Below are 24,303 nucleotides of genomic sequence, written 5' to 3' on the forward strand. Positions count from 1 at the left end.
AGGTCGCAGTAGCTTACCAATACGATTTAAATGCCCCTTGGAAGAGACGTGCAGGTCGCAGTAGCTTAACAAGACAGTTTATATGCCCCTTGGAAGAGGCTTGCAGGTCGCAGTAGCTTAACAAGACGGTTTAAATGTCCCTTGGAAGAGACGTGTAGCTCGCAATATAGCTTAACAAGACAGTTTATATGCCCCTTGGAAGAGGCTTGCAGGTCGCAGTAGCTTAACAAGACAGTTTAAATGCCCCTTGGAAGAGCGGTGGAGTTCGCAGTAGCTTAACAAGACAGTTTAAATGCCCCTTGGAAGAGACATGCAGGTCGCAGCACCTTAACAAGACTGTTTAAATAACCCTTGGAAGAGAAGTGCAGGTCGCAGTATCTTAAAAGACGTTTTAAATCCCCCTTGGAAGAGACGTGCAGGTCGCAGCAGCTTAACAAAAGGGTTTAAATGCCCCTTGGAATAGGCTTGCAGGTCGCAGTAGCTTACCAAGACGGTTTAAATGCCCCTTGGAAAAGGCTTGCAGGTCGCAGTAGCTTAACAAGACGGTTTAAATGCCCCTTGGTAGAGTGGTGGAGGTCGCAGTAGCTTAATAAGACGGTTTAAATGCCCTTTGGAAGAGATGTGCAGGTCGCAGTAGCTTAATAAGACGGTTTAAATGCCCCTTGGAAGAGAGGTGGAGGTCGCAGTAGCTTAACAAGACAGTTTAAATGCCCCTTGGAAGATACGTGCAGGTCGCAGCAGCTTAACAAGACGGTTTAAATGGCACTTGGAAGAGACGTGCAAGTCGCAGTAGCTTAACGAGACGGTTTAAATGCCCCTTGGAAGAGCGGTGGAGGTCGCAGTAGCTTAACAAGACGGTTTAAATGCCCCTTGAAAGAGACGTGCAGGTCGCAGTAGCTTAACAAGACTGTTTAAATGCCCATTGGAAGAGACATGCAGGTCGCAGGAGCTTAACAAGACGGTTTAAATGCCCCTTGGAAGAGACGTGGAGGTCGCAGTAGCTTAACAAGACGGTTTAAATGCCCCTTGGAAGAGACATGCAGGTCGCAGAAGCTTAAGAAGACGGTTTAAATGCCCCTTGGAAAAGTCGTGGAGGTTACAGTAGATTAAGAAGACGGTTTAAATGCCCCTTGGAGGAGACGTGCAAGTCGCAGTAGCTTAACAAGACTGTTTAAATGCCCCTTAGAAGAGACGTGCAGGTCACAGAAGCTTAACAAGACGGTTTAAATGCCCCTTGGAAGAGACATGCACGTCGCAGCAGCTTAACAAGACGGTTTAAATGCCCCTTGGAAGAGACGTGGAGGTCGCAGTAGCTTAACAAGACTGTTTAAATGCCCTTGGAAGAGAAATGCAGGTCGCAGTAGCTTAACAAGATGGTTTAAATGCCCCTTGGAAAAGTGCTGGAATTTACAGTAGCTTAAGAAGACGGTTTAAATGCCCCTTGGTAGAGATGTGCAAGTCGCAGTAGCTTAACAAGACTGTTTAAATGCCCCTTAGAAGAGACGTGCAGGTGGCAGAAGCTAAACAAAAGACATTTTAAATGCCCCTTGGAAGAGACGTGCAGGTCGCAGTAGCTTAACAAGATGGTTTAAATGCCCCTTGGAAGAGCGGTGGAGGTCGCAGTAGCTTAAGAAGACAGTTTAAATGCCCCATGGAAGAGATGTGCAGGTTGCAGTAGCTGAATAAGACCTTTAAATGCCCCTTGGAATAGGCTTGCAGGTCGCAGTAGCTTACCAAGACAATTTAATTCCCCTTGGATGGGACGTGCAGGTCGCAGTAGCTTAACAAGACGGTTTAAATGCCCCTTGGAAGAGACGTGCAGGTCGCAGTATCTTAACAAGACGGTTTAAATGCCCCCTTGGAATAGGCTTGCATGTCGCAGTAGCTTAACAAGACGGTTTAAATGCCCCTTATAAGAGACGTGCAAGTTACAGTAGCTTAACAAGACGGTTTAAAAGCCCCTTGGAAGAGATGTGTAGGTCGCAGTAGCTTAACAAGATGGTTTAAATGCCCCTTGGAAGAGCGGTGGAGGTCGCAGTAGCTTATCAAGATGGTTTAAATGCCCCTTGGAAGAGACATGCAGGACGCAGCAGCTTAAAAAGACGGTTTAAATGCCACTTGGAAGAGACGTGCAGGTCGCAGAGGCTTAACAAGACGGTTTAAATGCCCCTTGGGAGAGCGGTGCATGTCGCAGTAGCTTAACAAGATGGTTTAAATGCCCCATGGAAAAGCGGTGGAGGTCGCATTAGCTTAACAAGACAGTTTAAATGCCCCTTGGAAGAGACGTGCAGGTCGCAGTAGCTTAACAAGACGGTTTAAATCCCCTTGGAATAGATGAGCAGGTCGCAGTAGCTTAACAAGACGGTTTAAATGCCCCTTGGAAGAGACGTACAGGTCGCAGTAGCTTAACAAGACGGTTTAAATTCCCATTGGAAGAGACGTGCAGGTCGCAGCAGCTTAACAAGAGGGTTTAAATGCCCCTTGGAATAGGCTTGCAGGTCGCAGTAGCTTAACAAGAGGGTTTAAATGCCCCTTGGAAGAGACTTGCAGGTCGCAGTAGCTTAACAACATGGTTTAAATTCCCCTTGGAAGAGAGGTGGAGGTCGCAGTAGCTTAACAAGACAGTTTAAATGACCCTTGGAAGAGACATGCAGGTCTCAGTAGCATAATAAGACGGTTTAAATGCCCCTTGGAAGAGATGTGCAGGTCGCAGTAGCTTAATAAGACGGTTTAAATGCCCCTTGGAAGAGAGGTGGAGGACGCAGTAGCTTAACAAGACAATTTAAATGCCCCTTGGAAGAGACGTGCAGGTCGCAGTAGCTTAACAAGACGGTTTAAATGCCCCTTGGAATAGACATGCAGGTCACAGCCGCTTAACAAGACGGTTTAAATGCCCCTTGGAAGAGATGTGGAGGTCGCAGTAGCTTAACAAGACGGTTTAAATGACCCTTGGAAGAGCGGTGGAGGTCGCAGTAGCTTAACAAGACAGTTTAAATGCCCCTTGAAAGAGACGTGCAGGTCGCAGTAGCTTAACAAAACGCTTTAAATGCCACTTGGAAGAGACGTGCAGGTCGCAGTAGCTTAAAAAGACAGTTTAAATGCCTCTTAAAAGAGACGTGCAGGTCGCAGTAGCTTAACAAGACGGTTTAAATGCCCCTTGGAATAGACATGCAGGTCACAGCAGCTTAACAAGACGGTTTAAATGCCCCTTGGAAGAGACGTGAAGGTCGCAGTAGCTTAACAAGACGGTTTAAATGCCCCTTGGAAGAGACATGCAGGTCGCAGTAGCTTAACAAGAAAGTTTAAATGCTGCTTGAAAGAGACATGCAGGTCACAGCAGCTTAACAAGACGGTTTAAATGCCCCTTGGAAGAACGGTGGAGGTCGCAGTAGCTTAACAAGACAGTTTGAATGCCTCTTGAAAAAGACGTGCAGGTCGCAGTAGCTTAACAAGACGGTTTAAATGCCCCTTGGAAGTGCGGTGGAGGTCGCAGTAGTTTAACAAGACGGTTTAAATGCCCCTTGTAATAGACATGCAGGTCACAGCAGCTTAACAAGACGGTTTAAATGCCCCTTGGAAGAGACGGGGAGGTCGCAGTAGCTTATCAAGACGGTTTAAATGCCCCCTTGAAAGAGACATGCAGGTCGCAGTAGCTTAACAAGACGGTTTAAATGCCGCTTGGAAGAGACGTGGAGGTCGCAGTAGCTTAACAAGACGGTTTAAATGCCCCTTGGAAGAGACATGCAGGTCGCAGAAGCTAAACAAGACAGTTTAAATGCCCCTTGGAAGAGACGTGCAGGTCGCAGTAGCTTAACAAGATGGTTTAAATGCCCCTTGGAAGAGCGGTGGAGGTCGCAGTAGCTAAAGAAGACAGTTTAAATGCCCCTTGGAAGAGACATGCAGGTCGCAGTAGCTTAACAAGAGGGTTTAAATGCCCCTTGGAAGAGGCTTGCAGGTCGCAGTAGCTTACCAAGACGTTTTAAATGACCCTTGGAAGAGACGTGCAGGTCGCAGTAGCTTAACAAGACAGTTTAACTGCCCCTTGGAAGAGCGGTGGAGGTCGCAGTAGCTTAACAAGACAGTTTAAATGCCACTTGGAAGAAACATGCAGGTCGAAGCAGCTTAACAAGACTGTTTAAATGCCCCTAGTAAAAGACGTGCAGGTCGCAGAGGCTTAACAAGACAGTTTAAATGCCCCTTGGAAGAGACATGCAGGTCGCAGTAGCTTAACAAGAAGGTTTAAATGCACCTTGGAAGAGAAGTGCAGGTTGCAGTAGCTTAACAAGATGGTTTAAATGCCCCTTGGAAGAGCGGTGGAGGTCGCAGTAGCTTAACAAGACTGTTTAAATGCCCCTTGGAAGAGACATGCAGGTCGCAGTAGCTTAACAAGACTGTTTAAATGCACCTTGGAAGAGACGTGCAGGTCGCAGTAGCTTAACAAGAGGGTTTAAATGCCCCTTTCAAGAGACGAGCAGGTCGCAGGAGCTTAATAAGACGGTTTAAATGCCCCGTGGAAAAGTGGTGGAGGTTACAGTAGCTTAACAAGACGGTTTAAATGCCCCTTGGAAGAGACGTGCAAGTTACAGTAGCTTAACAAGACAGTTTAAATGCCCCTTGGAAGAGATGTGCAGGTCACAGTAGCTTAACAAGATGGTTTAAATGCCCCTTGGAAGAGCGGTGGAGGTCGCAGTAGCTTAACACGATGGTTTAAATGCCACTTGGAAGAGACATGCAGGTCGCAGCAGCATAAAAAGACGGTTTAAATGCCCCTTGGAAGAGACGTGCATGTCGTAGAGGCTTAACAAGACGGTTTAAATGCCCCTTGGAAGAGACATGCAAGTCGCAGTAGCTTAACAAGACGTTTTAAATGCCCTTGGAAAAGTGGTGGAGGTTACAGTAGATTAACATGATGGTTTAAATGCCCCTTGGAAGAGACGATCAAGTATCAGGAGTTAAAAAAGAAGGTTTAAATGCGCCTTGGAAGAGAAGTGCAGGTCGCAGTAGCATAACAAGACGGTTTAAATGCCCCTTGGAAGAGACGAGCAGGTCGCAGTAGCTTAACAAGATGGTTTAAATGCCCCTTGGAAGAGACCTGCAGGTAGCAGTAGCTTAACAAGACGGTTTAAATCCCCCTTGGTAGAGACGAGCAGGTCGCAGGATCTTAACAACAGGGTTTAAATGTCCCTTAGAATAGGCTTGCAGGTCGCAGTAGCATAACAAGACGGTTTAAATGCCCCTTGGAAGAGACGAGCAGGTCGCAGGATCTTAACAAGAGGGATTAAATGCCCCTTATAATAGGCTTGCAGGTCGCAGTAGCTTAACAAGATGGTTTAAATGCCCCATGGAAAAGTGGTGGAGGTTACAGTAGCTTAACAAGACGGTTTAAATGCCCCTTGGAAGAGAAGTGCAAGTTACAGTAGCTTAACAAGACTGTTTAAATGCCCCTTGGAAGAGATGTGCAGGTCGCAGTAGCTTAACAAGACGGTTTAAATGCCCCTAGGAAAAGTGGTGGAGGTTACAGTAGGTTAACAAGATGGTTTAAATGCCCCTTGGAAGAGACGATCAAGTCGCAGGAGCTTAAAAAGAAGGTTTAAATGCGCCTTGGAAGAGAAGTGCAGGTCGCAGTAGCTTAACAAGACAGTTTAAATGCCCCTTGGAAGAGACGAGCAGGTCGCAGTAGCTTAACAAGACGGTTTAAATGCCCCTTGGAAGAGACGTGCAGGTAGCAGTAGCTTAACAAGACGGTTTAAATCCCCCTTGGAAGAGACATGCAGGTCGCAGTATCTTAACAAGAGGGTTTAAATGCCCCTTAGAATAGGCTTGCAGGTCGCAGTAGCTTAACAATACAGTTTAAATGCCCCGTGGAAGAGACGTGCAGGTCGCAGTAGCTTAATAAGACGGTTTAAATGCCCCTTGGAAGAGAGGTGGAGGTCGCAGTAGATTAACAAGACGGTTTAAATGCCCCTTGGAAGTGCGGTGGAGGTCGCAGTAGCTTAACAAGATGGTTTAAATGCCCCTTGGAAGAGACATGCAGGTCGCAGCTGCCTAACAAGACGGTTTAAATGCCCCTTGGAAGAGACGTGCAGGTCGCAGTAGCTTAACAAGACAGGTTAAATGACCCTTGGAAGAGACATGCAGGACGCAGTAGCTTAACAAGACAGTTTAAATGCCCCTTGGAAGAGACGTGCAGGTCGCAGTGGCTTAACAAGAGGGTTTAAATGCCCCTTGGAAGAGACGTGCAGGTCGCAGTAGATTAACAAGACGGTTTAAATGCACCTTGTACTAGACGTGCAGGTCGCAGTAGCTTAAAAAGACGGTTTAAATGCACCTTGGAAGAGACGTGCAGGTACCAGTAGCTTAACAATACGGTTTAAATGCCCCTTGGAAGAGACGAGCAGGTCGCAGTAGCTTAACAAGACGGTTTAAATGCCCCCTGGAAGAGACGTGCAGGTCGCAGTAGCTTAACAAGACGGTTTAAATCCCCCTTGGAAGAGATGTGCAGGTCGCAGTAGATTAACAAGAGGGTTTAAATGCCCCTTGAAATAGGCTTGCTGGTCGCAGTAGCTTAACAAGACGGTTTAAATGCCCCTTGGAAGAGACGTGCAGGTCGCAGTAGCTTAACAAGACAGTTTAAATGAACCTTGGAAGAGCGGTGGAGGATGCAGTAGCTTAAAAAGACAGTTTAAATGCCACTTGGAAGAAACATGCAGGTCGAAGCAGCTTAACAAGACTGTTTAAATGCCCCTAGGAAAAGACGTGCAGGTCGTAGAGGCTTAACAAGACGCTTTAAATGCCCCTCTGAAGAGACATGCAGGTCGCAGTAGCTTAACAAGACGGTTTAAATGCACCTTGGAAGAGACGTGCAGGTCGCAGTAGCTTAACAAGACGGTTTAAATGCCCCGTGGAAAAGTGGTGGAGGTTACAGCAGCTTAACCAGACGGTTTAAATGCCCCTTGGAAGAGACGTGCAAGTTACAGTAGCTTAACAAGATGGTTTAAATGCCCCTTGGAAGAGATGTGCAGGTCGCAGTAGCTTAACAAGATGGTTTAAATGCCCCTTGGAAGAGATGTGCAGGTCGCAGTAGCTTAACACGATGATTTAAATGCCCCTTGGAAGAGACATGCAGGTCGCAGCAGCTTAAAAAGACAGTTTAAATGCCCCTTGGAAGAGACGTGCATGTCGTAGAGGCTTAACAAGACGGTTTAAATGCCCCTTGGAAGAGACTTACAGGTCGCAGTAGCTTAACAAGACGGTTTAAAAGCCCCTTGGAAAAGAGGTGGAGGTTACAGTAGCTTAACAGGATGGTTTAAATACCCCTTGGAAGAGACGATCAAGTATCAGGAGCTTAAAAAGAAGGTTTAAATGCGCCTTGGAAGAGAAGTGCAGGTCGCAGTAGCATAACAAGACGGTTTAAATGCCCCTTGGAAGAGACGAGCAGGTTGCAGTAGCTTAACAAGACGGTTTAAATGCCCTTTGGAAGAGACGTGCAGGTAGCAGTAGCTTAACAAGACGGTTTAAATCCCCCTTGGAAGAGACATGCAGGTCGCAGGAACTTAACAAGAGGTTTTAAATGCCCCTTAGAATAGGCTTGCAGGTCGCAGTAGCTTAACAAGACAGTTTAAATGCCCCTTGGTAGAGACGTGCAGGTCGCAGTAGCTTAACAAGACGGTTTAAATGCCCCGTGGAAAAGTGGTGTAGGTTACAGTAGATTATCAAGACGGTTTAAATGCCCCTTGGAAGGGAAGTGCAAGTTACAGTAGCTTAACAAGACGGTTTAAATGCCCCTTGGAAGAGATGTGCAGGTCGCAGTAGCTTAACAAGATGGTTTAAATGCCCCTTGGAAGAGCCGTGCCAGTCGCAGTAGCTTAAAAAACGGTTTAAATGCGCCATGGAAGAGACGTGCAAGTCGCAGAAGCTTAACAAGATAGTTTAAATGCACCTTGGGAAAGACGAGCAGGTCGCAGTAGCTTAACAAGACGGTTTAAATGCCCCTTGGAAGAGACGTGCAGGTCGCAGTAGCTTAACAAGACAGTTTAAATCCCCCATGGAAGAGACGTGCAAGTCGCAGTAGCTTAACAAGATGGTTTAAATGCCCCTTGGAAGAGCGTTGGAGGTCGCAGTAGCTTAACAAGACAGCTTAAATGCCCCTTGGAAGAGACGTGCAGGTCGCAGTAGCTTAGCAAGATGGTTTAAATGCCCCTTGGAAGAGCGGTGGAGGTCGCAGTAGCTTAAAAAGATGGTTTAAATGCCCCTTGGAAGAGACAAGCAGTTCGCAGCAGCTTAAAAAGACGGTTTAAATGCCCCTTGGAAGAGGCTTGCAGGTCGCAGTAGCTTACCAAGACGGTTTAAATGCCCCTTGGAAGAGACGTGCAGGTCGCAGTAGCTTAACAAGTTGGTTTAAATGCCCCTTGGAAGAGCGATGGAGGTCGCAGTAGCTTAACAAGATGGTTTAAATGCCCCTTGGAAGAGACATGAATGTCGCAGTAGCTTAACAAGACAGTTTAAATGCCCCTTGGAAGAGACATGCAAGTCGCAGTAGCTTAAAAAGAAGGTTTATATGCACCTTGGAAGAGACGTGCAGGTCGCAGTAGCTTAACAAGATGGTTTAAATGCCTCTTGGAATAGAAGAGCAGGTCGCAGTAGCTTAACAATATGGTTTAAATGCCCTTTGAAAGAGACGTGCAGGTCGCAGTAGCTTAACAAGACGGTTTAAATCCCCCTTGGAAGAGACGTGCAGGTCGCAGCAGCTTAACAAGAGGGTTTAAATGCCCCTTGGAATAGGCTTGCAGGTCGCAGTAGCTTACCAAGACGGTTTAATTGCCCCTTGGAAGAGACGTGCAGGTCGCAGTAGCTTAACAAGACGGTTTAAATGCCCATTGGAAGAGAGGTGGAGGTCGCAGTAGCTTAACAAGACAGTTTAAATGCCCCTTGGAAGAGACGTGCAAGTCGCAGACGCTTAACAAGACGGTTTAAATGCCACTTGGAAGAGACGTGCAGGTCGCAGTAGCTTAACAAGACGGTTTAAATGTCCCTTGGAAGAGTGGAGGAGGTCGCAGTATCTTAACAAGACAGTTTAAATGCCCCTTGGAAGAGACGTGCAAGTCGCAGACCCTTAACAAGACGGTTTAAATGCCCCTTGGAAGAGACGTGCAGGTCACAGCAGCTTAACAAGACGGTTTAAATGTCCCTTGGAAGAGTGGAGGAGGTCGTAGTAGCTTAACAAGACTGTTTAAATGCCCCTTAGAAGAGACGTGCAGGTCGCAGACGCTTACCAAGACGGTTTAAATGGCCATTGGAAGTGTGGTGGAGGTCGCAGTAGCTTAACAAGACGGTTTAAATGCCCCTTAGAAGAGACATGCAGGTCGCAGCAGCTTAACAAGACGGTTTAAATAACCCTTGGAACAGACGTGGAGGTCGCAGTAGCTTAACAAGACGGTTTAAATGCCCCTTGGAAGAGACATGCAGGTCGCAGTAGCTTAACAAAGCGTTTTAAATTCCCCTTGAAAGAGACGTGCAGGTCGCAGTAGCTTAAGAAGACGGTTTAAATGCCCCTTGGAAAAGTGGTGGAGGTTACAGTAGCTTAAGAAGACGGTTTAAATGCCCCTTGGAAGAGACGTGCAAGTCGCAGTAGCTTAACAAGACTGTTTAAATGCCCCTTAGAAGAGACGTGCAGGTCACAGAAGCTAAACAAGACAGTTTAAATGCCCCTTGGAAGAGACGTGCAGGTCGCAGAAGCTCAACAAGACAGTTTAAATGCCCCTTGGAAGAGACGTGCATGTCGCAGTAGCTTAACAAGATGGTTTAAATGCCCCTTGGAATAGCGGTGGTGGTCGCAGTAGCTTAAGAAGACAGTTTAAATGCCCCTTGGAAGAGACATGCAGGTCGCCGTAGCTTAACAAGAGGGTTTAAATGCCCCTAGGAAGAGGCTTGCAGGTCGCAGTAGCTTACCAAGACGATTTAAATGCCCCTTGGAAGAGACGTGCAGGTCGCAGTAGCTTAACAAGACAGTTTATATGCCCCTTGGAAGAGGCTTGCAGGTCGCAGTAGCTTAACAAGACGGTTTAAATGTCCCTTGGAAGAGACGTGTAGCTCGCAGTATAGCTTAACAAGACAGTTTAAATGCCCCTTGGAAGAGCGGTGGAGTTCGCAGTAGCTTAACAAGACAGTTTAAATGCCCCTTGGAAGAGAAATGCAGGTCGCAGCACCTTAACAAGACTGTTTAAATAACCCTTGGAAGAGAAGTGCAGGTTGCAGTAGCTTAAAAGACGTTTTAAATGTCCCTTGGTAGAGACATGCAGGTCGCAGTAGCTTAAAAAGATTGTTTAAATCCCCCTTGGAAGAGACGTGCAGGTCGCAGCAGCTTAACAAGAGGGTTTAAATGCCCCTTGGAATAGGCTTGCAGGTCGCAGTAGCTTACCAAGACGGTTTAAATGCCCCTTGGAAAAGGCTTGCAGGTCGCAGTAGCTTAACAAGACGGTTTAAATGCCCCTTGGAAGAGTGGTGGAGGTCGCAGTAGCTTAATAAGACGATTTAAATGCCCTTTGGAAGAGATGTGCAGGTCGCAGTAGCTTAATAAGACGGTTTAAATGCCCCTTGGAAGAGAGGTGGAGGTCGCAGTAGCTTAACAAGACAGTTTAAATGCCCCTTGGAAGATACGTGCAGGTCGCAGCAGCTTAACAAGACGGTTTAAATGCCACTTGGAAGAGACGTGCAAGTCGCAGTAGCTTAACAAGACGGTTTAAATGCCCCTTGGAAGAGCGGTGGAGGTCGCAGTAGCTTAACAAGACGGTTTAAATGCCCCTTGAAAGAGACGTGCAGGTCGCAGTAGCTTAACAAGACTGTTTAAATGCCCATTGGAAGAGACATGCAGGTCGCAGGAGCTTAACAAGACGGTTTAAATGCCCCTTGGAAGAGACGTGGAGGTCGCAGTAGCTTAACAAGACGGTTTAAATGCCCCTTGGAAGAGACATGCAGGTCGCAGAAGCTTAAGAAGACGGTTTAAATGCCCCTTGGAAAAGTCGTGGAGGTTACAGTAGATTAAGAAGACGGTTTAAATGCCCCTTGGAGGAGACGTGCAAGTCGCAGTAGCTTAACAAGACTGTTTATATGCCCCTTAGAAGAGACGTGCAGGAAACAGAAGCTTAACAAGACGGTTTAAATGCCCCTTGGAAGAGACATGCAGGTCGCAGCAGCTTAACAAGACGGTTTAAATGCCCCTTGGAAGAGACGTGGAGGTCGCAGTAGCTTAACAAGACTGTTTAAATGCCCTTGGAAGTGACATGCAGGTCGCAGTAGCTTAACAAGATGGTTTAAATGCCCCTTGGAAAAGTGCTGGAAATTACAGTAGCTTAAGAAGACGGTTTAAATGCCCCTTGGTAGAGATGTGCAAGTCGCAGTAGCTTAACAAGACTGTTTAAATGCCCCTTAGAAGAGACGTGCAGGTGGCAGAAGCTAAACAAAAGACATTTTAAATGCCCCTTGGAAGAGACGTGCAGGTCGCAGTAGCTTAACAAGATGGTTTAAATGCCCCTTGGAAGAGCGGTGGAGGTCGCAGTAGCTTAAGAAGACAGTTTAAATGCCCCATGGAAGAGATGTGCAGGTTGCAGTAGCTGAATAAGACGTTTAAATGCCCCGTGGAATAGGCTTGCAGGTCGCAGTAGCTTACCAAGACGATTTAATTCCCCTTGGATGGGACGTGCAGGTCGCAGTAGCTTAACAAGACGGTTTAAATGCCCCTTGGAAGAGACGTGCAGGTCGCAGTAGCTTAACAAGACGGTTTAAATGCCCCCTTGGAATAGGCTTGCATATCGCAGTAGCTTAACAAGACGGTTTAAATGCCCCTTATAAGAGACGTGTAAGTTACAGTAGCTTAACAAGACGGTTTAAAAGCCCCTTGGAAGAGATGTGTAGGTCGCAGTAGCTTAACAAGATGGTTTAAATGCCCCTTGGAAGAGCGGTGGAGGTCGCAGTAGCTTATCAAGATGGTTTAAATGCCCCTTGGAAGAGACATGCAGGACGCAGCAGCTTAAAAAGACGGTTTAAATGCCACTTGGAAGAGACGTGCAGGTCGCAGAGGCTTAACAAGACGGTTTAAATGCCCCTTGGAAGAGCGGTGCATGTTGCAGTAGCTTAACAAGATGGTTTAAATGCCCCTTGGAAGAGCGGTGGAGGTCGCATTAGCTTAAGAAGACAGTTTAAATGCCCCATGGAAGAGACGTGCAGGTCGCAGTAGCTTAACAAGACGGTTTAAATGCCCCTTGGAATAGACGAGCAGGTCGCAGTAGCTTAACAAGACGGTTTAAATGCCCCTTGGAAGAGACGTGCAGGTCGCAGTAGCTTAACAAGACGGTTTAAATCCCCATTGGAAGAGACGTGCAGGTCGCAGCAGCTTAACAAGAGGGTTTAAATGACCCTTGGAATAGGCTTGCAGGTCGCAGTAGCCTAACAAGACGGTTTAAATGCCCTTTGGAAGAGACTTGCAGGTCGCAGTAGCTAACAACACGGTTTAAATTCCCCTTGGAAGAGAGGTGGAGGTCGCAGTCGCTTAACAAGACAGTTTAAATGACCCTTGGAAGAGACATGCAGGTCGCAGTAGCATAATAAGACGGTTTAAATGCCCCTTGGAAGAGATGTGCAGGTCGCAGTAGCTTAATAAGACGGTTTAAATGCCCCTTGGAAGAGAAGTGGAGGACGCAGTAGCTTAACAAGACAATTTAAATGCCCCTTGGAAGAGACGTGCAGGTCGCAGTAGCTTAACAAGACGGTTTAAATGCCCCTTGGAATAGACATGCAGGTCACAGCCGCTTAACAAGACGGTTTAAATGCCCCTTGGAAGAGACGTGGAGGTCGCAGTAGCTTAACAAGACGGTTTAAATGACCCTTGGAAGAGCGGTGGAGGTCGCAGTAGCTTAACAAGACAGTTTAAATGCCCCTTGAAAGAGACGTGCAGGTCGCAGTAGCTTAACAAAACGCTTTAAATGCCACTTGGAAGAGACGTGCAGGTCGCAGTAGCTTAAAAAGACAGTTTAAATGCCTCTTGAAAGAGACGTGCAGGTCGCAGTAGCTTAACAAGACGGTTTAAATGCCCCTTGGAATAGACATGCAGGTCACAGCAGCTTAACAAGACGGTTTAAATGCCCCTTGGAAGAGACGTGAAGGTCGCAGTAGCTTAACAAGACGGTTTAAATGCCCCTTGAAAGAGACATGCAGGTCACAGCAGCTTAACAAGACGGTTTAAATGCCCCTTGGAAGAACGGTGGAGGTCTCAGTAGCTTAACAAGACAGTTTAAATGCCTCATGAAAAAGACGTGCAGGTCGCAGTAGCTTAACAAGACGATTTAAATGCCCCTTGGAAGTGCGGTGGAGGTCGCAGTAGTTTAACAAGACGGTTTAAATGCCCCTTGTAATAGACATGCAGGTCACAGCAGCTTAACAAGACGGTTTAAATGCCCCTTGGAAGAGACGTGGAGGTCGCAGTAGCTTAACAAGACGGTTTAAATGCCCCCTTGAAAGAGACATGCAGGTCGCAGTAGCTTAACAAGACGGTTTAAATGCCCCTTGGAAAAGTGGTGGAGGTTACAGTAGCTTAAGAAGACGGTTTAAATGCCCCATGGAAGAGATGTGCAAGTCGCAGTAGCTTAACAAGAAGGTTTAAATGCACCTTGGAAGAGACGTGCAGGTCGCAGTAGCTTAACAAGAGGGTTTAAATGTCCCTTTCAAGAGACGAGCAGGTCGCAGGAGCTTAATAAGAGGGTTAAAATGCCCCTTGGAAGAGACGTTCAAGTCACAGTAGCGTAAAAAGACTGTTTAAATGCGCCTTGGAAGAGACGTGCAGGTCGCAGAAGCTTAACAAGACGCTTTAAATGCCCCTTGGAAGAGACGTGGAGGTCGCAGTAGCTTAACAAGACAATTTAAATGCCCCTTGGAAGAGACGTGCAGGTCGCAGTAGCTTAACAAGAGGGTTTAAATGCCCCTTTCAAGAGATGTGCAGGTCGCAGGAGCTTAACAAGAGGTTTTAAATGCCCCTTGGAAGAGACGAGCAGGTCGCAGTAGCTTAACAAGACAGTTTAAAGGCTCCTTGGAAGATCGGTGGAGGTCGCAGTAGCTTAACAAGACAGTTTAAATGCCACTTGGAAGAAACATGCAGGTCGAAGCAGCTTAACAAGACTGTTTAAATGCCCCTAGGAAAAGACGTGCAGGTCGCAGAGGCTTAACAAGACGGTTTAAATACCCCTTGGAAGAGACATGCAGGTCGCAGGAGCTTAACAAGACGGTTTAAATGCCCCTTGGAAGAGACGTGCAGGTCGCAGTAGCTTAACAAGATGGATTAAATGCCCCGTGGAAAAGTGGTGGAGGTTACAGTAGCTTAACAAGATGGTTTAAATGCCCCTTGGCAGAGACTTGCAAGTTACAGTAGCTTAACAAGACGGATTAAATGCCCCTTGGAAGAGATGTGCAGGTCGCAGTAGCTTAACAAGATGGTTTAAATGCCCCTTGGAAGAGCGGTGGAGGTCGCAGAAGCTTAACACGATGGTTTAAATGCCCCTTGGAAGAGACATGCAGGTTGCAGCAGGTTAAAAAGACGGTTTAAATGCCACTTGGAAGAGACGTGCAGGTCGCAGTAGCTTAACAAGACGGTTTAAATGCCCCGTGGAAAAGTGGTGGAGGTTACAGTAGCTTAACAAGATGGTTTAAATGCCCCTTGGCAGAGACTTGCAAATTACAGTAGCTTAGCAATACGGATTAAATGCCCCTTGGAAGAGACGTGCAAGTCGCAGTAGCTTAACAAGACGGTTTAAATGCCCCTTGGAAAAGTGGTGGAGGTTACAGTAGCTTAACAAGATGGTTTAAATGCCCCTTGGAAGAGACAATCAAGTCGCAGGAGCTTAAAAAGAAGGTTTAAATGCGCCATGGAAGAGAACTGCAGGTCGCAGTAGCATAACAAGACGGTTTAAATTCCCCTTGGAAGAGACATGCAGGTCGCAGTAGCTTAACAACACGGTTTAAATGGCCCTTGGAAGAGACGTGCAGGTATCAGAGGCTTAACAAGACGGTTTAAATGCCCCTTGGAAGAGACCTGCAGGTAGCAGTAGCTTAACAAGACGGTTTAAATGCCCCTTGGAAGAGACGTGCAGGTAGCAGTAGCTCAACAAGACGGTTTAAATGACCCTTGGAAGAGCGGTGGAGGTCGCAGTAGCTTAACAAGACAGTTTAAATGCCCCTTGAAAGAGACGTGCAGGTCGCAGTAGCTTAACAAAACGCTTTAAATGCCACTTGGAAGAGACGTGCAGGTCGCAGTAGCTTAAAAAGACAGTTTAAATGCCTCTTGAAAGAGACGTGCAGGTCGCAGTAGCTTAACAAGACGGTTTAAATGCCACTTGGAATAGACATGCAGGTCACAGCAGCTTAACAAGACGGTTTAAATGCCCCTTGGAAGAGACGTGAAGGTCGCAGTAGCTTAACAAGACGGTTTAAATGCCCCTTGGAAGAGACATGCAGGTCGCAGTAGCTTAACAAGAAAGTTTAAATGCCCCTTGAAAGAGACATGCAGGTCACAGCAGCTTAACAAGACGGTTTAAATGCCCCTTGGAAGAACGGTGGAGGTCTCAGTAGCTTAACAAGACAGTTTAAATGCCTCTTGAAAAAGACGTGCAGGTCGCAGCAGCTTAACAAGACGATTTAAATGCCCCTTGGAAGTGCGGTGGAGGTCGCAGTAGTTTAACAAGACGGTTTAAATGCCCCTTGTAATAGACATGCAGGTCACAGCAGCTTAACAAGACGGTTTAAATGCCCCTTGGAAGAGACGTGGAGGTCGCAGTAGCTTAACAAGACGGTTTAAATGCCCCCTTGAAAGAGACATGCAGGTCGCAGTAGCTTAACAAGACGGTTTAAATGCCCCTTGGAAAAGTGGTGGAGGTTACAGTAGCTTAAGAAGACGGTTTAAATGCCCCATGGAAGAGATGTGCAAGTCGCAGTAGCTTAACAAGACTGTTTAAATGCCCCATGGAAGTGCGGTGGAGGTCGCAGTAGCTTAACAAGACGGTTGAAATGCCCCTTGGAAGAGACATGCAGGTCACATCAGCTTAACAAGATGGTTTAAATGCCCCTTGGAAGAGACGTGGAGGTCGCAGAAGCTAAACAAGACAGTTTAAATGGCCCTTGGAAGAGACGTGCAGGTCGCAGTAGCTTAACAAGATGGTTTAAATGCCCCTTGGAAGAGTGGTGGAGGTCGCAGTAGCTAAAGAAGACAGTTCAAATGCCCCTTGGAAGAGACATGCAGGTCGCAGTAGCTTAACAAGAGGGTTTAAATGCCCCTTGGAAGAGGCTTGCAGGTCGCAGTAGCTTAACAAGACGGTTTAAATGCCCCTTGGAAGAGACATGCAGGTCGCAGAAGCTAAACAAGACAGTTTAAATGGCCCTTGGAAGAGACGTGCAGGTCGCAGTAGCTTAACAAGATGGTTTAAATGCCCCTTGGAAGAGTGGTGGAGGTCGCAGTAGCTAAAGAAGACAGTTCAAATGCCCCTTGGAAGAGACATGCAGGTCGCAGTAGCTTAACAAGAGGGTTTAAATGCCCCTTGGAAGAGGCTTGCAGGTCGCAGTAGCTTACCAAGACGATTTAAATGACCCTTGGAAGAGACGTGCAGGTCGCAGTAGCTTAACAAGACAGTTTAACTGCCCCTTGGAAGAGCGGTGGAGGTCGCAGTAGCTTAACAAGACAGTTTAAATGCCACTTGGAAGAAACATGCAGGTCGAAGCGGCTTAACAAGACTGTTTAAATGCCCCTAGTAAAAGACGTGCAGGTCGCAGAGGCTTAACAAGACAGTTTAAATGCCCCTTGGAAGAGACATGCAGGTCGCAGTAGCTTAACAAGAAGGTTTAAATGCACCTTGGAAGAGACGTGCAGGTCGCAGTAGCTTAACAAGAGGGTTTAAATGTCCCTTTCAAGAGACGAGCAGGTCGCAGGAGCTTAATAAGAGGGTTTAAATGCCCCTTGGAAGAGACGTTCAAGTCACAGTAGCGTAAAAAGACTGTTTAAATGCGCCTTGGAAGAGACGTGCAGGTCGCAGAAGCTTAACAAGACGCTTTAAATGCCCCTTGGAAGAGACGTGGAGGTCGCAGTAGTTTAACAAGACAATTTAAAGGCCCCTTGGAAGAGAAGTGCAGGTCGCAGTAGCTTAACAAGAGGGTTTAAATGCCCCTTTCAAGAGATGTGCAGGTCGCAGGAGCTTAACAAGAGGTTTTAAATGCCCCTTGGAAGAGACGAGCAGGTCGCAGTAGCTTAACAAGACAGTTTAAAGGCTCCTTGGAAGATCGGTGGAGGTCGCAGTAGCTTAACAAGACAGTTTAAATGCCACTTGGAAGAAACATGCAGGTCGAAGCAGCTTAACAAGACTGTTTAAATGCCCCTAGGAAAAGACGTGCAGGTCGCAGAGGCTTAACAAGACGGTTTAAATACCCCTTGGAGGAGACATGCAGGTCGCAGGAGCTTAACAAGACGGTTTAAATGCCCCTTGGAAGAGACATGCAGGTTGCAGTAGCTTAACAAGACGGATTAAATGCCCCGTGGAAAAGTGGTGGAGGTTACAGTAGCTTAACAAGATGGTTTAAATGCCCCTTGGCAGAGACTTGCAAGTTACAGTAGCTTAACAAGACGGATTAAATGCCCCTTGGAAGAGATGTGCAGGTCGCAGTAGCTTAACAAGATGGTTTAAATGCCCCTTGGAAGAGCGGTGGAGGTCGCAGAAGCTTAACACGATGGTTTAAATGCCCCTTGGAAGAGACATGCAGGTTGCAGCAGCTTAAAAAGACGGTTTAAATGCCACTTGGAAGAGACGTGCAGGTCGCAGTAGCTTAACAAGACGGTTTAAATGCCCCGTGGAAAAGTGGTGGAGGTTACAGTAGCTTAACAAGATGGTTTAAATGCCCCTTGGCAGAGACTTGCAAATTACAGTAGCTTAAGAATACGGATTAAATGCCCCTTGGAAGAGACGTGCAAGTCGCAGTAGCTTAACAAGACGGTTTAAATGCCCCTTGGAAAAGTGGTGGAGGTTAAAGTAGCTTAACAAGATGGTTTAAATGCCCCTTGGAAGAGACGATCAAGTCGCAGGAGCTTAAAAAGAAGGTTTAAATGCGCCATGGAAGAGAACTGCAGGTCGCAGTAGCATAACAAGACGGTTTAAATTCCCCTTGGAAGAGACATGCAGGTCGCAGTAGCTTAACAACACGGTTTAAATGGCCCTTGGAAGAGACGTGCAGGTATCAGAGGCTTAACAAGACGGTTTAAATGCCCCTTGGAAGAGACCTGCAGGTAGCAGTAGCTTAACAAGACGGTTTAAATGCCCCTTGGAAGAGACGTGCAGGTAGCAGTAGCTTAACAAGACGGTTTAAATCCCCCTTGGAAGAGACATGCAGGTCGCAGTAGCTTAAAAAGAAGGTTTAAATGCCCCTTGGAAGAGACGAGCAGGTCGCCGTTGCTTATCAAGACGGTTTAAATCCCTCTTGGAAGAGATGTGCAGGTCTCAGGATCTTAACAAGAGGGTTTAAATGCCCCTTAGAATAGGCTTGCAGGTCGCAGTAGCTTAACAAGACAGTTTAAATGCCCTTTGGAAGAGACGTGCAAGTCGCAGTAGATTAAAAAGACGGTTTAAATGCGCCTTGGAAGAGACGTGCAGGTGCAGTAGCTTAACAAGACGGTTTAAATGCCCCTTGGAAGAGACGAGCAGGTCGCAGTAGCTTAACAAGACGGTTTAAATGGCCCTTGGAAGAGACGTGCAGATCACAGTAGCTTAACAAGACGGTTTAAATCCCCCTTGGAAGAGACGTGCAGGTCGCAGTAGCTTAACAAGACGGTTTAAATGCCCCTTGGAAGTGCGGTGGAGGTCGCAGTAGTTTAACAAGACGGTTTAAATGCCCCTTGTAATAGACATGCAGGTCACAGCAGCTTAACAAGACGGTTTAAATGCCCCTTGGAAGAGACGTGGATGTCGCAGTAGCTTAACAAGACGGTTTAAATGCCCCCTTGAAAGAGACATGCAGGTCGCAGTAGCTTAACAAGACGGTTTAAATGCCCCTTGGAAAAGTGGTGGAGGTTACAGTAGCTTAAGAAGACGGTTTAAATGCCCCAGGGAAGAGATGTGCAAGTCGCAGTAGCTTAACAAGACTGTTTAAATGCCCCATGGAAGTGTGGTGGAGGTCGCAGTAGCTTAACAAGACGGTTGAAATGCCCCTTGGAAGAGACATGCAGGTCACATCAGCTTAACAAGACGGTTTAAATGCCCCTTGGAAGAGACGTGGAGGTCGCAGTAGCTTAACAAGACGGTCTAAATGCCCCTTGGAAGAGACATGCAGGTCGCAGAAGCTAAACAAGACAGTTTAAATGCCCCTTGGAAGAGACGTGCAGGTCGCAGTAGCTTAACAAGAGGGTTTAAATGCCCCTTGGAAGAGGCTTGCAGGTCGCAGTAGCTTACCAAGACGATTTAAATGACCCTTGGAAGAGACGTGCAGGTCGCAGTAGCTTAACAAGACAGTTTAACTGCCCCTTGGAAGAGCGGTGGAGGTCGCAGTAGCTTAACAAAACAGTTTAAATGCCACTTGGAAGAAACATGCAGGTCGAAGCAGCTTAACAAGACTGTTTAAATGCCCCTAGTAAAAGACGTGCAGGTCGCAAAGGCTTAACAAGACAGTTTAAATGCCCCTTGGAAGAGACATGCAGGTCGCAGTAGCTTAACAAGAAGGTTTAAATGCACCTTGGAAGAGAAGTGCAGGTTGCAGTAGCTTAACAACACGGTTTAAATGCCCCGTGGAAAAGTGGTGGAGGTTACAGTAGCTTAGCAAGACGGTTTAAATGCCCCTTGGAAGAGACGTGCAAGTTACAGTAGCTTAACAAGACAGTTTAAATGCCCCTTGGAAGAGATGTGCAGGTCGCAGTAGCTTAACAAGATGGCTTAAATGCCCCTTGGAAGAGCGGTGGAGGTCGCAGTAGCTTAACACGATGGTTTAAATGCCACTTGGAAGAGACATGCAGGTCGCAGCAGCATAAAAAGACGGTTTAAATGCCCCTTGGAAGAGACGTGCATGTCGTAGAGGCTTAACAAGACGGTTTAAATACCCCTTGGAAGAGACATGCAAGTCGCAGTAGCTTAACAAGACGTTTTAAATGCCCTTGGAAAAGTGGTGGAGGTTACAGTAGATTAACATGATGGTTTAAATGCCCCTTGGAAGAGACGATCAAGTATCAGGAGTTAAAAAAGAAGGTTTAAATGCGCCTTGGAAGAGAAATGCAGGTCGCAGTAGCATAACAAGACGGTTTAAATGCCCCTTGGAAGAGACGAGCAGGTCTCAGTAGCTTAACAAGATGGTTTAAATGCCCCTTGGAAGAGACCTGCAGGTAGCAGTAGCTTAACAAGACGGTTTAAATCCCCCTTGGTAGAGACGAGCAGGTCGCAGGATCTTAACAAGAGGGTTTAAATGTCCCTTAGAATAGGCTTGCAGGTCGCAGTTGCATAACAAGACGGTTTAAATGCCCCTTGGAAGAGATGAGGAGGTCGCAGGATCTTAACAAGAGGGTTTAAATGCCCCTTAGAATAGGCTTGCAGGTCGCAGTAGCTTAACAAGATGGTTTAAATGCCCCATGGAAAAGTGGTGGAGGTTACAGTAGCTTAAAAAGACGGTTTAAATGCCCCTTGGAAGAGAAGTGCGAGTTACAGTAGCTTAACAAGACTGTTTAAATGCCCTTTGGAAGAGATGTGCAGGTCGCAGTAGCTTAACAAGATGGTTTAAATGCCCCTTGGAAGAGCGGTGGAGGTCGCAGTAGCTTATCACGATGGTTTAAATGACCCTTGGAAGAGACGTGCAGGTCGCAGAGGCTTAACAAGACGTTTTAAATGCCCCTTTGAAGAGACATGCAGGTCGCAGTAGCTTAACAAGACGGTTTAAAAGCCCCTTGGAAGAGACGTGCAAGTCGCAGTAGCTTAACAAGACGCTTTAAATGCCCCTTGGAAAAGTGGTGGAGGTTACAGTAGGTTAACAAGATGGTTTAAATGCCCCTTGGAAGAGACGATCAAGTCGCAGGAGCTTAAAAAGAAGGTTTAAATGCGCCTTGGAAGAGAAGTGCAGGTCGCAGTAGCTTAACAAGACAGTTTAAATGCCCCTTGGAAGAGACGAGCAGGTCGCAGTAGCTTAACAAGACGGTTTAAATGCCCCTTGGAAGAGAAGTGCAGGTAGCAGTAGCTTAACAAGACGGTTTAAATCCCCCTTGGAAGAGACATGCAGGTCGCAGTATCTTAACAAGAGGGTTTAAATGCCCCTTAGAATAGGCTTGCAGGTCGCAGTAGCTTAACAATACAGTTTAAATGCCCCGTGGAAGAGACGTGCAGGTCGCAGTAGCTTAATACGACGGTTTAAATGCCCCTTGGAAGAGAGGTGGAGGTCGCAGTAGCTTAACAAGACGGTTTAAATGCCCCTTGGAAGTGCGGTGGAGGTCGCAGTAGCTTAACAAGATGGTTTAAATGCCCCTTGGAAGAGACATGCAGGTCGCAGCTGCTTAACAAGACGGTTTAAATGCCCCTTGGAAGAGACGTGCAGGTCGCAGTAACTTAACAAGACAGGTTAAATGCCCCTTGGAAGAGACATGCAGGTCGCAGTAGCTTAACAAGACAGTTTAAATGCCCCTTGGAAGAGACGTGCAGGTCGCAGTGGCTTAACAAGAAGGTTTAAATGCCCCTTGGAAGAGACGTGCAGGTCGCAGTAGATTAACAAGACGGTTTAAATGCACCTTGGACTAGACGTGCAGGTCGCAGTAGCTTAAAAAGACGGTTTAAATGCACCTTGGAGGAGACGTGCAGGTCGCAGTAGCTTAACAAGACGGTTTAAATGCCCCTTGGAAGAGACGAGCAGGTCGCAGTAGCTTAACAAGACGGTTTAAATGCCCCTTAGAAGAGACGTGCAGGTCGCAGTAGCTTAACAAGACGGTTTAAATCCCCCTTGGAAGAGATGTGCAGGTCGCAGTAGGTTAACAAGAGGGTTTAAATGCCCCTTGAAATAGGCTTGCTGGTCGCAGTAGCTTAACAAGACGGTTTAAATGCCCCTTGGAAGAGACGTGCAGGTCGCAGTAGCTTAACAAGACAGTTTAAATGAACCTTGGAAGAGCGGTGGAGGTTGCAGTAGCTTAACAAGACAGTTTAAATGCCACTTGGAAGAAACATGCAGGTCGAAGCAGCTTAACAAGACGCTTTAAATGCCCCTCTGAAGAGACATGCAGGTCGCAGTAGCTTAACAAGACGGTTTAAATGCACCTTGGAAGAGACGTGCAGGTCGCAGTAGCTTAACAAGACGGTTTAAATGCCCCGTGGAAAAGTGGTGGAGGTTACAGTAGCTTAACCAGACGGTTTAAATGCCCCTTGGAAGAGACGTGCAAGTTACAGTAGCTTAACAAGATGGTTTAAATGCCCCTTGGAAGAGATGTGCAGGTCGCAGTAGCTTAACAAGATGGTTTAAATGCCCCTTGGAAGAGATGTGCAGGTCGCAGTAGATTAAAACGATGATTTAAATGCCCCTTGGAAGAGACATGCAGGTCGCAGCAGCTTAAAAAGACGGTTTAAATGCCCCTTGGAAGAGACGTGCATGTCGTAGAGGCTTAACACGACGGTTTAAATGCCCCTTGGAAGAGACTTACAGGTCGCAGTAGCTTAACAAGACGGTTTAAAAGCCCCTTGGAAAAGTGGTGGAGGTTACAGTAGCTTAACAAGATGGTTTAAATGCCCGTTGGAAGAGTCGATCAAGTATCAGAAGCTTAAAAAGAAGGTTTAAATGCGCCTTGGAAGAGAACTGCAGGTCGCAGTAGCATAACAAGACGGTTTAAATGCCCCTTGGAAGAAACGAGCAGGTCGCAGTAGCTTAACAAGACGGTTTAAATGCCCCTTGGAAGAGACGTGCAGGTAGCAGTAGCTTAACAAGACGGTTTAAATCCCCCTTGGAAGAGACATGCAGGTCGCAGGATCTTAACAAGAGGTTTTAAATGCCCCTTAGAATAGGCTTGCAGGTCGCAGTAGCTTAACAAGACGGTTTAAATGCCCCGTGGAAAAGTGGTGGAGGTTACAGTAGATTATCAAGACGGTTTAAATGCCCCTTGGAAGAGAAGTGCAAGTTACAGTAGCTTAACAAGACGGTTTAAATGCCCCTTGGAAGAGATGTGCAGGTCGCAGTAGCTTAACAAGATGGTTTAAATGCCCCTTGGAAGAGCGGTGGAGGTCGCAGTAGCTTAACACGATGGTTTAAATGCCACTTGGAAGAGACATGCAGGTCGCAGCAGCATAAAAAGACGGTTTAAATGCCCCTTGGAAGAGACGTGCATGTCGTAGAGGCTTAACAAGACGGTTTAAATGCCCCTTGGAAGAGACATGCAAGTCGCAGTAGCTTAACAAGACGTTTTAAATGCCCTTGGAAAAGTGGTGGAGGTTACAGTAGATTAACATGATGGTTTAAATGCCCCTTGGAAGAGACGATCAAGTATCAGGAGTTAAAAAAGAAGGTTTAAATGCGCCTTGGAAGAGAAATGCAGGTCGCAGTAGCATAACAAGACGGTTTAAATGCACCTTGGAAGAGACGAGCATGTCTCAGTAGCTTAACAAGATGGTTTAAATGCCCCTTGGAAGAGACCTGCAGGTAGCAGTAGCTTAACAAGACGGTTTAAATCCCCCTTGGTAGAGACGAGCAGGTCGCAGGATCTTAACAAGAGGGTTTAAATGTCCCTTAGAATAGGCTTGCAGGTCGCAGTTGCATAACAAGACGGTTTAATGCCCCTTGGAAGAGACGAGCAGGTCGCAGGATCTTAACAAGAGGGTTTAAATGCCCCTTAGAATAGGCTTGCAGGTCGCAGTAGCTTAACAAGATGGTTTAAATGCCCCATGGAAAAGTGGTGGAGGTTACAGTAGCTTAAAAAGACGGTTTAAATGCCCCTTGGAAGAGAAGTGCAAGTTACAGTAGCTTAACAAGACTGTTTAAATGCCCCTTGGAAGAGATGTGCAGGTCGCAGTAGCTTAACAAGATGGTTTAAATGCCCCTTGGAAGAGCGGTGGAGGTCGCAGTAGCTTATCACGATGGTTTAAATGACCCTTGGAAGAGACGTGCAGGTCGCAGTAGCTTAACAAGACGGTTTAAAAGCCCCTTGGAAGAGACGTGCAAGTCACAGTAGCTTAACAAGACGGTTTAAAAGCCCCTTGGAAGAGACGTGCAAGTCGCAGTAGCTTAACAAGACGGTTTAAATGCCCCTTGGAAAAGTGGTGGAGGTTACAGTAGGTTAACAAG

Source organism: Phyllobates terribilis, unplaced genomic scaffold (genome assembly GCF_046119375.1).
Source record: "Phyllobates terribilis strain yellow unplaced genomic scaffold, ASM4611937v1 Scaffold_5__5_contigs__length_657084704, whole genome shotgun sequence".
Taxonomy (NCBI): domain Eukaryota; kingdom Metazoa; phylum Chordata; class Amphibia; order Anura; family Dendrobatidae; genus Phyllobates; species Phyllobates terribilis.